General features: G+C 44.0%; 1 pseudogene; it reads right to left on the reverse strand.

Moving 5' to 3' along the window:
• The window catches only part of LOC111955225 (septin-7-like), a 48,854-nt pseudogene that overhangs the window by 22,997 nt on the left and 11,950 nt on the right, over positions 1–13,907 (reverse strand).

The raw sequence follows: 13,907 nt of genomic DNA on the forward strand, positions 1-13,907 counted from the left end.
TATAAGAACGTCCAATAGTCAAAGGTATATGAAATACAAATGGTATAGAGAGAAATAGTCCTATAATAACTACAACCTAAAACTTCTTACCCGGGAATATTGAAGACTCATGTTAAAAGGAACCATCAGCTTTCATATGTTCTCATGTTCTGAGCAAGGAACTTAAACGTTAGCTTTCTTACATGGCACATATTGCACTTTTACTTTCTTCTCCGACACTTTGTTTTTGCATTATTTAAACCAAATTGAACATGTTTCATTATTTATTTGAGGCTAAATTGATTTTATTGATGTATTATATTAAAGTTAAAATAAGTGTTCATTCAGTATTGTTGTAATTGTCATTATTGCAAATAAATAAATAAAAATGGCCGATTAATCGGTATCGGCTTTTTTTGGTCCTCCAATAATCGGTATCGGCGTTGAAAAATCATAAATCGGTCGACCTCTACTCAATACTGCCCCTGCAGCCATAGGAAGTTAATCAACATCCACGTCTTCGGCGACCGGGGAACAGTGGGTTAACTGCCTTGCTAAGGGGCAGAACGACAGATTTGTACCTTGTCAGCTTGGGGATTCGATCCAGCAACCTTGAGGTTACTGGCCCAATGCTCTAACCTGTCGATGAGTTGTCATCGTCTATAATGTTCTGTATTATTTCATGTTTTGTGTTGACCGCAGGAGGATAACGGCTTCGTTAGCAGCAGCTAATGGGGATCCTAACAAAATACTAAAAGTGACTCACCAGCAGACTGAGGATTGCACAGCTATGAAGCAACAGGCTGGCAGAAGTACAGTACATCATCCTGGCAGGCCCTAAAACCTGGCACGACTCAACCACTTTACTAATTTCGGGCCCTCTACAGGCACACCAGGACCAGCCCAATGACATCATGACCATCACTACAGCACTATTAACACATGCATCCTCACCTACCTTAGCCTGGGGGCCAGTCGGTTTCTGCTCTCTTGCCAACTCCTTATGGGATTGTTGGCATGACTGAAAGGCTGACACCCAGGTTACTGCTCCCTGGCATGTACACAACATGACAAACAGTCATCCAAATGACAAATCATATTCCTATTGAGAAACCTTCAAGCCAAGTAGAATATGGGACTAATAATGATCTGTCATCGGATAGGTGTGGTGTCATAATACTATGAGGAACTGTTTGTTTGTGTGTGCATGTGTACACACACACACACACACACACACACACACACACACACACACACGTGTGTCTTCAGAGGCATGTAGGCCAGCTCTGATAAGAGACCCATGTTTTATCACCCGTTCAATCATCACAGGAAACAGTCTGTTTGGAGCGCCCCTCTGTGCTGTGATGCACGTGCATAGCCAATCCAATGGCGTTCACACACACTGCAGGCTGTTTATGGCTTTCAACACCAGGAATTGGCCTGGAGGCCATACTTGACATGAAATGCGATCCAACGACAGACAGAGCTTGTGTGTGTGTGAGTTAGGGAACTCATTCAGGCAGCAGCAAGACAAACAGAATAAACCAAAAGGATGGGACATTTTTGGGAATCCTCTTAACTATACATTAGGCTCATTAAAACAGATAAAGCCAGGTCTCTCAGCAAAACTGACATTTACAAATAGGTGTCTGCAGTGGTGTAGACATGTTGCAAATCAACTATGTGATGTTTCACAGACGTTTGAAAATTCCATATACAGAAACATTTACATTTACATTTAAGTCATTTAGCWGACGCTCTTATCCAGAGCGACTTACAAATTGGTGCATTCACCTTATGATATCCAGTGGAACAACCACTTTACAATAGTGCATCTAACTCTTTTAAGGGGGAGGGGGGGGTTAGGAGGATTACTTTATCCTATCCTAGGTATTCCTTAAAGAGGTGGGGTTTCAGGTGTCTCCGGAAGGTGGTGATATTATCACTGACACATGGCAGTGTCAGTGATAAAACTGGACGGGAGAAGACAAGTATTCCTCAACGTGTGGGCAAATAGAGTAGGAGGGAATATCTATAAAATCACTAATACCATTCATATCCCACTGTCAATACCACTACCACTATACCAGTAGCAAAACACTGGTTTGGACCAGTGTAGGTGAATCAATAATCCTACACTAAAATATAAAATCTCTCAACCATTTCACTGCTTCTCAATGAAAAATGACATTGTGAGTGTGTGTGTGGTCTGGTTGGTTGTAAACTGATTTCCCAGATCCCTAATCAGACTAGACTAATATTTGCTAGAACACACACACACAGTTTAAGTCGGAATTTTACATACACCTTAGCCAAATACATTTAAACTCAGTTTCACAAATCCTGACATTTAATCCTCGTAAAAATGCCCTGTCTTAGGTCAGTTACATCACCACTTTATTTTAAGAATGTGAAATGTCAGAATAATAGTAGAGAGAATGATTTATGTCAGCTTTTATTTCTTTCATCACATTCCCAGTGGGTCAGAAGTTTACATACTAATTGAGTGTATTTGGTAGCATTGCCTTTAAATTCTTTAACTTGGGTCAAACGTTTCAGGTAGCCTTCCACAAGCTTCCCACAATAAGTTGCGTGAATTTTGGCCCATTCCTCCTGACAGAGCTGGTGTCACTGAGTCAGGTTTGTAGGCCTCCTTGCTCGCACATGCTTTTTCAGTTCTGCCCACAAATTTTCTACAGGATTGAAGTCAGTGCTTTGTGATGGCCACTTCAATACCTCGACTTTGATGTCCTTAAGCCATTCTGCCACAACTTTGGAAGTATGCTTGAGGTCATTGTCCATTTGGAAGACACATTTGCGACCAAGCTTTAACTTCCTGGCTGATGTCTTGAGATGTTGCTTCAATATATCCACAATTTCCCTACCTCATGATGCCATCTATTTTGTGAAGTGCACCAGACTTGTGGAGGTCTACAATTTTTTTTCTGAGGTCTTGGCTGATTTCTTTTGATTTTCCCATGATGTCAAGCAAAGAGGCACTGAGTTTGAAGGTAGGCCTTGAAATGCATCCACAGGTCCACCTCCAATTGACTCAAATTATGTCAATTAGCCTATCAGAAGCTTCTAAAGCCATGACATCATTTTCGGGAATGTTCCAAGCTGTTTAAAGGCACAGTCAACTTAGTGTATGTAAACTTCTGACCCACTGAAATTGTGATACAGTGAAATAATCTGTCTGTAAACAATTGTTAGAAAAATGACTTGTGTCATGCACAAAGTAGATGTGCTAACCGACTTGCCAAAACTATAGTTTGTTAACAAGAAATTTGTGGAGTGGTTGAAAAACGAGTTAAGGATTCCAACCTAAGTGTATGTAAACTTCCGACGTCAACTGTATATATAAAATTGTTTGCTTTCTTTGACATTCAGAGGCTGAGCTACAACCTAAAAAAGAGAGACTTTGCTTGGGAAGTTAACTGTCACTATCAATTGACTAAGCTATTCACTTTCTGTACAATAGAAGATGTTTAAACCCAGACAGCTTTAAGAGAAACACTTGTGACCTTCTCTCGTTGGGTTAAACCACAGAAGAATAGTAGCCAGCAGTTAAATCTTACATTTTTTCTGCATTGGTAGGCCTACTCTGTCTGGGGTGGAAAGGTAGGGGACAGTTTCGTTGCAAACAAGGCACACTAATTTGGCATTGGAGAAATATGGTCAGTCCCTGGATGGGAGACCAGATGCTGCTGGAAGTGGTGTTGGCGGTCCAGTAGGAGGCACCCTTTCCTCTGGTCTAAAACAAAATATCCCAATGCAGTGATTGGGGACATTGCCTTGTGTAGGGTGCTGTCTTTCGGATGGGACATTAAACGGGTGTCCTGACTCTCTGTGGTCACTAAAGATCCCATGGCAATTGTCGTAAGAGTAGGGGTGTTAACCCCGTTGTCTTGGCTAAATTCCCAATCTGGCCCTCATACCATCATTGCCACCTAATCATCCCCAGTTTACAATTGGCTCATTCATCCCCCCTCTCCCCTGTAACTATTCCCCAGGTCATTGCTGTAAATGAAAATGGTGTTCCCAGTCAACTTACCGGGTGAAATAAGACAGACCCATCTTTGTTAATTCTTGGCCTGTAATTCCAGTAATGTGTGTGGTATTAAAAAAGATTCTGCTAATATGTAAAATGACATAGAATTGCATGAAATGTTTTTAAAAAGGCAATTTCTCAGACCTGCAAATACAATGATAGCGCAAAGGGCTGAATCTATCAAAATTCCTGCGTTGCCATGTAATGCTTAGAAAATMAAAAACTGTTTCTAAAACAGCATATCTAAGGCTCTGATCTGTCCAATAAGTGATGGGAAACGGTCGACATATTCTCTGCTATCCACTTTGTTTAATTATTATTTTGTGTATAGGGCATGGTTTTTATTTATTATTTAACCTTTAATAAACTAGGCAAGTCAGTTAAGAACAAATTCTTATTCACAATGACGGCCTACTCCGGCCAAACCACGATGACGCTGGGCCAACTGGGGAGTCCCATAGGGCAGCGCGCAATCATGGTCGGATGTGACATAGCCTGGATTCTAACCAGGTACTATAGTGACGCCTCTTGCACTGAGATGCAGTGTCTTAAACCGCTGCGCCGCTCGGGAGCAGGCAGGGTCAATGGTATTGTTTTTTATTTAAAAAAAATGTAAGCTTTCACGGAGGGTTTAGGTAAAATATATTTTGTTGGGCCTCCCGGGTGGCGCAGTGGTCTAGGGCACTGCATCGCAGCGCTAGCTGTGCCACCAGAGTCTCTGGGTTCGCGCCCAGGCTCTGTCGCAGCCGGCCGCGACCGGGAGGTCCGTGGGGCGACGCACAATTGGCCTAGCGTCGTCCGGGTTAGTGAGGGTTTGGCCGGTAGGGATATSCTTGTCTCATCGCGCTCCAGCGACTCCTGTGGCGGGCCGGGCGCAGTGTGCGCCAACCAAGGGGGGCGGGTGCACAGTATTTCCTCCGACACATTGGTGCGGCTGCCTTCCGGGTTGGAGGCGCGCTGTGTTAAGAAGCAGTGCGGCTTGGTTGGGTTGTGCTTCGGAGGACGCATGGCTTTCGACCTTCGTCTCTCCCGAGCCCGTACGGGAGTTGTAGCGATGAGACAAGATAGTAATTACTAGCGATTGGATACCACGAAAATTGGGGAGAAAAGGGGGTAAAAATTTATTTGAAAAAAAAAAWWTATATATATATTTTGTTGAAGGGAAGGCCCTTATTATAAATAATGTTCACTCCCTTAGCGAGCGCAACTAATTTCCCCTAACCTGAGCATCATCTTCTGTCTCAGTAGTCAGTACTATTCCACCAACAGAGAGGAGGAACATGACTCCAGTTATAATGAAATGTACTAGTTCTTTCCAGCAAAAACTCCCTGTTGCTATTTGTTATGCACACCATTCGTTTTCCCAGTCGATGAGTCAGTCGCCACCCCCTGATATTCTGTATGGTTACAGAGCCCCATCTCTTTCCAGTCAGTCATTCCTCCTAGTCTAAGTAGATGAACTGGTTGTAGGCCTTGTTATTCAGACAGATGACAGGGCAGCGGTGGTAGCAAGTTATGAGTAGATACCACCCTGTCGGAGTGTAACAGGTTATGAGTGGCCAAGCCTGAAGCGTGTCAGAGAGCAGGTATGAAGTGGAGGGAGGGCCAGGGCTGTGACATCAACGACCCAAAACACAGAAAGGGCTGGGTGGGAGCTGGCTGGGGCACATCAGATAATTTACCAGAGAAGAGCAGGCCGTTTATGGCCAAAAGAGGAACTAATGGGTAAGTCAGACAGGATGGAGACACGTTACCTAGTTACCACCCTGCACTTAAAGCAACAGAAAGGGGAAACAGCTTTTTTAATGTGGCGAGCTGAAATATTTATCTTCTTTGGGAAAAGAACAGTCATTTCCTTTTAGAGGGAGAGACGGTATCTACTAATCTGTTACAAAAGGGACACAAGTATGTTTTCTCCTAGAGACAAACACAAGTAGGGTGTTGAAAATGAGTTGAAGCTATGGTGCAACATATAATGAATAGTTTATTTGTTGTGTTTCTATCTGTTCCCATTCAAATATACCATGAATAAATCAAATAGATAMGGCATCTTAGTGTTTACCTGTACAGTCTTCTTGATTCTGTGGGAGGGACCAGGGTATTCAGGGGAATACAAGTCTGTCAGGAAGAGGGAGTTGATCAGTGTAGACTTCCCCAAACCTGATTCACCTAAAGAAGGGGGAGGGGGGAGAAAGAAAAGAGAGGGGTAGAAAGATTACATTTCAAGAGGTGTATTTCACACCGTTTTTCTAATCCTTGTTTACACCAGACCGAGTGGCAACATGACACCAATCTCCAGATGCCCTCCCAATGTTTAGAATTCTTTAAATGTTTCACATTAAAACTTTTTTCAACAGGAAATAAATCCATTTGAGCTGCCTCAAGTGATGTAACAAGCATTAAGTCAAGTTTTATTATTAGTCATATGTGAAGGATACACATGGTATACACCATCCAACGAAATGCTTACTTGCAGGTTCCTTCTTGATGCAACAATAAGAAATAAAAGATAATACAAACAAAGTAAATGGCTCAGTAGAATAGAATAAACATTTTATCATAAGTATTATACAGGAAGGCACGATTTATATTCCAATATTTACACTTGTAAATTGTGCAGTGTTTAAATGTAATATGCGATGGAGAGAAGGAGAGAGACAGGCGAGGGAGGGCGGGAGGGCTGAATATCTTTCCTCCCAGTCAAATTATTTTCCTGTCTGCATTTCAGGAATCTAATCAGGGATTCTTCTGATGAGGGAAGCCTGGGGACGGCAAAGTAATCATACTGTTACAGTGACTAAGTCTAACCACAAAAGATTTAGGGAATTTGTCTTGGATACAATAACGGTTCAACTTCATTTTGTGTCTCCCTTTCCAAGATGCTGTATATTGAGACTATATACAACCTTTTTCCATGATATTAATTGACAGTGTATTTCAATGAACATTCCCAAATATTCGTTCCATAGTACTCTCATTCAATAATATGCTCTGGAATTTGTATATGGGCTACATTTTCCTTCAACGTCTTTGTCAGATTTTCAGAGAACAATCCCAGGTCCCTCCTTATGTCTGGGTAACCCAACGCCATCAACAGTATACATAGCAACGGTTGGCATGGGGACAGGGGCAATGAGAGCGGCTGAACAATGGGAGCTGTGTGATGAAGGGGGCGGGTCTGGAGTCACATGCTGGGCTGGCACAGGACCGCATCACACTGCTGCTGCGTGCACCAACCGTGCTGCCCCTGCCCTGCGTTTTTCCTGACCTTTAGAAGAGTGGTTAGGCCCAGCGTCCAACAACAACTCACTACTGCCAATTAACTAGCTACTTAACACTTGTGTGCAGGGAAAGAGAGTGAGAGCGAGAAAGAGGCAGAGATGGAGAGAGCAATAGAGACACCACACAAAGGAGAGCACTCTTTCGCTCTCCATCCCTCAAAGAAGCTTGCTCAACGCACTCTTTCACATGGTAAATGTTTTCTGCAAGGGCTACAGCCACACTGACCTCACAATAACATAACTGTTTTAGCGGTTGGGCTGTTGAGGAACAACGTGGATATGATCATCTATGTGGATATTTCTTCAGGACGGAAGTCAGGATTTAGGGCCTACTCCCCTCACAGAGCTGGCTGGAGAATGATGGAAGGTGGGGAGGGGACGTGTTGCGGTCTTGTGAAAACAGCGGGCTGAAATACGCCTGTCTTGAAAATGTCAGCTTGCATTAGGGAAACCATAAGCTGACAGAATGGCAGACCCAAGCGGATTCAGCCTTCAGTGTCTGTGAAGCTGGTCCAATACAGATTCAGATCCAGCAGCATTGATGGGCAGAGAGAATGGAAGCTTAGCTCTATGGCCACATAGAAGACAGGAGCCAGAACACGACACATCTCTCTGGGTGGGAGGATAGAGTGAGGGATAGAGAGAAGGAAGGGAACGGATGGAACAAAGAGGGGGATGGCGGGATTGTCAGAGAGCAAGTTGTCTATTCAGACTTCAGAGCTGGGTCTGCTTGTTTTCTGAGGAGAGAGAGGGAGGGAGTGATAAATGAAGAAAGGATGGGAAAGAGGGTGGGGGGGGGGGAAATCAAAGCTGATAAAGCTATTCAGAGCTTGAGTTGCAGAATTTGTTTGCGAGTAGCCCCAGAGAAAGGCCTCTCTAAATCCCTATGGCCATGGACATGAGAATTGAATCCCCCCTCTGATAACCAGGTGGTGAATCGCATCTCTGCATGTCTGGCAGACATATCAGTGTGGATGACGATCACCACCTCAAGCTGAACCTCGGCAAGACGGAGCTGCTCTTCCTCCCGGGAAGGACTGCCCGTTCCATGCATGCGCATCACGGTGACAACTCCATTGTGTCCTCCTCCCAGAGTGCTAAGAACCTTGGCGTGATCCTGGACAACACCCTGTCGTTCTCAACTAACATCAACGGTGACCCGTTCCTGTAGGTTCATTCCCATCGCAGAGTACGACCCTGCCTCACGCAGGAAGCGGCGCAGGTCCTAATCCAGGCACTTGTCATCTCCCGTCTGGATTACTGCAACTCGCTGTTGGCTGGGCTCCCTGCCTGTCCATAAACCCCTACAACTCATCCAGAACGCCGCAGCCCGTCTGGTGTTCAACTTTCCCAAGTTCTCTCACGTCACCCCGCTCCTCCGCTCTCTCCACTGGCTTCCAGTTGAAGCTCGCATCCGCTACAAGACCATGGTGCTTGCCTACGGAGCTGTGAGGGAACGGCACCTCCGTACCTTCAGGCTCTGATCAGCCCTACACCCAAACAAGGGCACTGCGTTCATCCACCTCTGGCCTGCTCGCCTCCCTACTCTGAGGAAGTACAGTTCCCGCTCAGCCCAGTCAAAACTGTTCGCTGCTCTGGCACCCCAATGGTGGACAAACTCCCTCACGACGCCAGGTCAGCGGAGTCAATCACCACCTTCCGGAGACACCTGAAACCCCACCTCTTTAAGGAATACCTAGGATAGGATAAAGTAATCCTTCTAACCCCCCCCCCTTAAAAGAGTTAGATGCACTATTGTAAAGTGGTTGTTCCACTGGATATCATAAGGTGAATGCACCAATTTGTAAGTCGCTCTGGATAAGAGCGTCTGCTAAATGACTTAAATGTAAATGTAATTGGGATTTCCCTACACTGGGCTATAGCTGGGGCATGGGAAGGGATCTCCCTGCAATGGGATGGGATCATCTGCAGTGGTCTGATGACAGGGAAAACCGGAGAGCAGTTAGCATGGATGCTACTGTTGTAGCCTAACCCCAACTCAAAATGTGTCATCGTTTGAAAACCAGTCAATTGATTATCTATCTACAAAGGGCAATGGAATAGACTTAGCCTTGAAGCACTGCAGTGTGTGTAACGATGTGACAGCGATGACACATTAACAGCATTAGGTGAAGCCTCTGATTGTACAGCTAGAACWGGATGCTATGCTGGTTTATGTGACCTGGACCTAGAAATTAGCATTCAAGTGCCACCAGACCAGAGCATGACCATGGCCCTGGCCCCCCTCTCAGTGCAGCCCTGCCTGGCCCATCCCCGCCAGTGGCACTCCTTGGTCAGCAACCAACCCAGCCAGCAGCACACTTCCTTTAAAGGAAATTTCCAGCAGCTGTGTCAACCATGGAGGCTTATTCAGAGGAACTTCACCCTGCTCTGCATGCATGGAGAGAGGAGCTTCCTGGGGCGGGGGAAGCAGGAAAACATTTGGATTGCAGAGAGGGAGAGGAGACAGTTTGTTAGTTCATTTGACGGCGCTGCCTTCTACTGCAGTGACACGGGACAGAAAATACACTGACTGCTGAAATGAAAAGTGCTTCTGTTCAGAAACTGGCTGAGGTAACCCTGCTTTCACTGTATTTAACGTTCAGGTAAAGTATGTCTCAGATGATTGCGCGTGAGTGTGTGTGTGTGTTGAAAAAGGGGATTTTCCCTTCAAATAGGGAACAGGAAAAAAGACGATAAAACTTTATAAGTCTGGCTAGCTCTWTAAATATCTTCTGGCAAACCCATCAATTTCCTTTAACGAGTCAGCGTGCAAGTCAAATCCTACTTGTTTGTCGGGGACATAGTTTCCAGAGAAGATAAATACTAAAATGAATTAAAAAGTGTGTCAGCGAAGGGCAACCACAATGAGCTGAACTACGGCTGCCTGCGGTGCAGTAGCCATTCTGGCCAAGATCAAACATTGTAAATCATTAGCAAATATTGACTTTTACCGATGGATGCAAACATCTGACTGCTGTGGCCCACTTTCACTGACTTGGGCTGCTGACAATCAGTTCTGCCCAAGAGAGCCTAAAGCATGCTTGCTTTCCAGTCAAAACAGTTCACACATATATTATGTCAATTTCGTGACGTTTTTGTTCATTTTAGTGTTCGTCAGTTTTTTGGGGGGCTGTTCGTGCACACAACTTTTTCACTTGAGGCAAGTCGAAGTTCGGTAGGCGAAATCTATGCCTCTTCGTTGGTGATTGGTCAATAGTACTACTCCTAGGAGTAGGAACTATGGACGGGACTCTTCAATGAAATGCTTGTTGTCATTCAACGAGAGACTGGTTTTCATGCGCTTTTTTCCACTTGAGAAATACTGCAACAAACATCTGATGTAAAATTGCTCAACTAAGACCTCCCCTAAAAAAGTTCAAATTTAATTACAGATTATCTTCTTTTACCCCCTTTTCTCCCAAATTTCGTGATGTCCAATTGGTAGTTACAGTCTTGTCTCATCGCTGCAACTCCCATATGGACTTGGGAGAGGCGAAGGTCAAGAGCCATGCATCCTCCGAAACACGATCCTGCCAAGCCGCACTGCTTCTTGACACACTGCTCGCTTAACCCGGAAGCCAGCCGCACCAATGTGTGGGCGGAAACACTGTCCAGCTGGCGACCGAAGTCAGCTTGCAGGCACCACAAGGAGTCGCTAGAGTGTAATGGGACGAGGAAATCCCAGCCGGCCAAACCCTCCCCTAAACCCAGACGACGCAGGGCCAATTGTGCACCACCACACGGGTCTCCCGGTCATGGCCAGCTGTGACACAGCCTTGGATTCAACCCTGGGCTGTAGTGCCTTAGACCGCTGCGCCACTTGGGAGGCCTAATTACAGATTTCCTGATTTATCTTTGATTCATTTTTAATATTTTGAGGAAGTGTATACTGGCCGTTGTTAATACGGCATCTCAAGAGGGACAAAAAGTACGATTGCCGCTTTTCTCATTTTTCAAGCAAGAGGTCTTTTAAAGAAGTATGCGAGACGTTCGCGTCATCTTGCAGAGTTCTGCTAGGAGCAAATTAAACCTAGTATATGGGCACCTTTAAAATACTTTGGCACACTTCCCATTGCAACCAGGGCCATTACATGAGTTCTCTGGTAATTAAGAAAAAACACAGAGCGAAACACACCCCACATAGCAGCAGAGTAAACAACATGCACTACTATCAGACAATGCATCTCCTACAGCATGACATGAGCTCAGCTTCAATTACCCTGCCATTCTAATTACATGCTCCAGACAAAATTGAACCTATAACTGCCTTTTTCCTGCGAGCGCAGCAGAGGGGAAATTCCAGGGAGAGACCACTTGAATGCTTCTCAACTCTACTCAGACTGACAGCAGTGGGTCTGGAATAACAGGCAGGCATTCCCCCTCTTCTCCTCCTCCCTCGTTATTTCTCTTGCTCCCACTCTCCTGGCCCTGGGGCAGGTGGGCATGGGTTGACTCGACAGCCCGCCGCCAACCACAGGGACAGAATATGACCTCACTAGGGTGTTCACAGCCATTTCCTGTACAACCAAGTTTGGTACAGTGCCTTCAGAAAGTATTCATACCCCTTGACTTATTCCACATTTTGTGGTGTTACAGCCCAAATTCAAAATGGATGACATTGCTTTTCTTTTTTTCCACCCACCTACACACAATACCCCATAATGACAACATGAAAACATGTTTTTAGAAATGTGTGCAAATTTATTGAAAATTAAATGGAGAAATCTTATTCAAACCCCTCAGTGAATAAATGTTAGAGTCACCTTTGGCAAGAATTACAGCTGTGAGTCTTACAGGGTAAGTCTAAGAGCTTTACACACCTGGATTGTAGAATATTTGCACATTATTCAATTTTCAAGTTCTGTCAAGTTGATTGTTGATCATTGCTAGACAGCCATTTTCAAGTCTGGCCATTGATTGTCAAGCCGATTTCAGTCAAAACTGTACAACATTCAATGTKGTCTTGGTAAGCAACTCCAGCGTATATTTGGCCTTTATGTTATTGTCCAGCTGAAAGGTGAATTTGTCTCCCAGTGTCGGTTGGAAAGCAGACAACCAGGTTTTCCTCGGATTTTGCCTGTGTTTAGCTCTATTGTTTCTTTTTATCCTAAAAAAAACTCCCTAGTCCTTGCCGATGACAAACACACCCATAACATGATGCAGTCACCACCATGCTTGAAAATATGAAGTGTTACTCAGTGATGTGTTGTGTTTGCCCTAAACATAACGCTATCTATTCAGGACATAAGGTTCAGGCATCCTTCTTTTCACTCTGTCATTTAGTTTTCTTTTCCAAATTTTTTGCAGTTTTATTTCAGTGCCTTATTGCAAACAGGCATCCTTTTATGGACTGTCAATTAGGAGGTTAGTATTGTGGAGTAACTACAATGTTTTTGATTCATCATCAGTTTTATCCCATCACAGCAACTCTGTTTTAAAGTCACCATTGGCCTAATGGTGAAATCCCTGAGCGGTTTCCTTCGTTAGGAAGGACGCCTGTATCTTTGTAGTGACTGGGTGTATTGATACACCATCCAAAGTGTAATTAATAACTGCACCATTTTCAAAGGGATATTTAATGTCTTTTTTTTGTCTTTCTTTTTTCCCCTCTTCCAAATAGGTACCATTCTTTGCGAGGCATTGGAAAACCTCCCTGGTCTTTGTGGTAAAATGTGTTTGAAATTCACTGCTCTACTGAGAGAKCTTACAGACAATTGAATATGTGGGGTACAGAGATGAGGTAGTCATTCATACAGTTGAAATCGGAAGTTTACATACACTTAGATTGGAGTCATTAAAACTCGTTTTTCAACCATTCCACAGATTTCTTGTTAACAAACTATAATTTTGGCAAGTCGGTTAGGACATCTACTTTGTGCATGACACAAGTCATCTTTCCAACAATTGTTTACAGACAGATTATTTCACTTAAAATGCAGGGGCAGAAGTTTACATAAACTAAATTGACTGTGCCTTTAAACAGCTTGGAAAATTCCAGAAAATGATGTCATGGCTTTAGAAGCTTCAGATAAATGATGTCAATTAGCTTGAGTCAATAGGAGGTGTACCTGTGGATGTATTTCAAGGCCTACCTTCAAACTCAGTGCCTCTTCGCTTGACATCATGGGAAAATCTAAAGAAATCAGCCAAGATCTCAGAAAAACAATTGTAGACCTCCACAAGATGCTGGAGGAAACAGGTACAAAAGTATCTATATCCACAGTAAAACAAGTCCTATATCGACATAACCTGAAAGGACACTCAGTAAAAACTGCCATAAAAAAGCCAGACTACGGTTTGCAACTGCACATGGGGACAAAGATTGTACTTTTGGAGAAATGTCCTCTGGTCTGATTAAACAAAAATAGAACTGTTTGGCCATAATGACTAGAGGTCGACCGATTAAATCGGAATGGCCGATTAATCGGGGRCGATTTCAAGTTTTCATAACCGTTTTTTTTTGTATTTATTTTCTTTTTTTACACCTTTATTTAATCTTTATTTAACTAGGCAAGTCAGTTAAGAACACATTCTTATTTTCAATGACGGCCTAGGAACGTTCTGCCTCTTTCAAGGGCAGAACGACAGATTTT

The sequence above is a fragment of the Salvelinus sp. IW2-2015 genome, linkage group LG30 (genome assembly GCF_002910315.2).
Source record: "Salvelinus sp. IW2-2015 linkage group LG30, ASM291031v2, whole genome shotgun sequence".
In the NCBI taxonomy this organism is placed as follows: Eukaryota; Metazoa; Chordata; class Actinopteri; order Salmoniformes; family Salmonidae; genus Salvelinus; species Salvelinus sp. IW2-2015.